Source organism: Arachis duranensis, chromosome 10, assembly GCF_000817695.3.
Source record: "Arachis duranensis cultivar V14167 chromosome 10, aradu.V14167.gnm2.J7QH, whole genome shotgun sequence".
Classification (NCBI taxonomy): Eukaryota; Viridiplantae; Streptophyta; class Magnoliopsida; order Fabales; family Fabaceae; genus Arachis; species Arachis duranensis.
The window spans coordinates 79,468,209-79,469,300 of NC_029781.3; positions in this window are offsets into that span (position 1 = coordinate 79,468,209).

Here is a 1,092-nt window from a genome sequence, read left to right on the forward strand (position 1 = left end):
GGTTTTATAGTAAATTCAGTTTTATTTACTTGAACCGAGAATCTATGATTTTAAGAGTTTCAATGAATTTTAAGGAATTGATATAGGTTGACCTTCCCTAGAGACTTGGGACTCTGCCGAGAAACTTTTGTTATAAAATTCCATTGTTGGATGGGTGATTTTGAATGCTTTGAAATAAATCCTTAACTTGCCATGGTTTTGGAAGTTTTGGAAAGAGAATGCCAAGAGTGGCTTTGTTTTAAAAAGAGAACTCACTTTGAGTAAATTTCGCTTATGAGCCTGAGATGATTTGAGAAATGAGATTTTTAAAGCCAAGACTGAAAAGAGTTGAAACTTGATTTCAAAGTGAATAAATTGAGAAGAGTTATTTATGCAAAGTGAAATGAATAGAGAAAATGATTTATGGCTTAAATGCCGATTTCATGAATTTGATGATTTTGAATGTTGAAGTGCTGTTTTTTTTTTGTGAGCCAGAATGGCTGTGTATGATTATGAATATTGGCTGGTTCTGGATTGAACCGTGAGCCGGAATGGCTGTGTATGCTATGAATATTGGCTGGTTCTGGACTGAACCGTGAGCCGGATGGTTGAGATGGATGTTGATCCACGGATGAGAATGAATGCATGTATATGCTGAATTATTGATAATTGTGATTTGCACTTCCACTATCTGAGATACAAGTTTTCCTGGGTAGTAGCAGTGGCTAGCCACCACGTGCTCCAGGTTGAGACTTGATACTCTGTTGACCCTATGTCGTAAGTGTGGCCGGGCACTGTGAAAGTCCCGGATGAGCTCGCCCCCGAAATATTCACCAGTGAGGGTGATGGATATGGATCATGTTTATGATCAAGTTTATGATGAGTATAACTAGAGTTGGGGATGCGCGACAGAGGGACAGTCCAATGGTTAGCTACCAAGACTTGTCGGGTTGGCTCTATAACCGACAGATGATATCATCAGCCACTAGGGACAGGCATGCATCATATGCATCTATGTGACATTGTTTGGGTATGCATATTGTACTTGGTTTGCCTATGTGATTAACTGCTAATTGTTCTACTTGCAATAACTGTTTGTTTGTGTTTGCATCT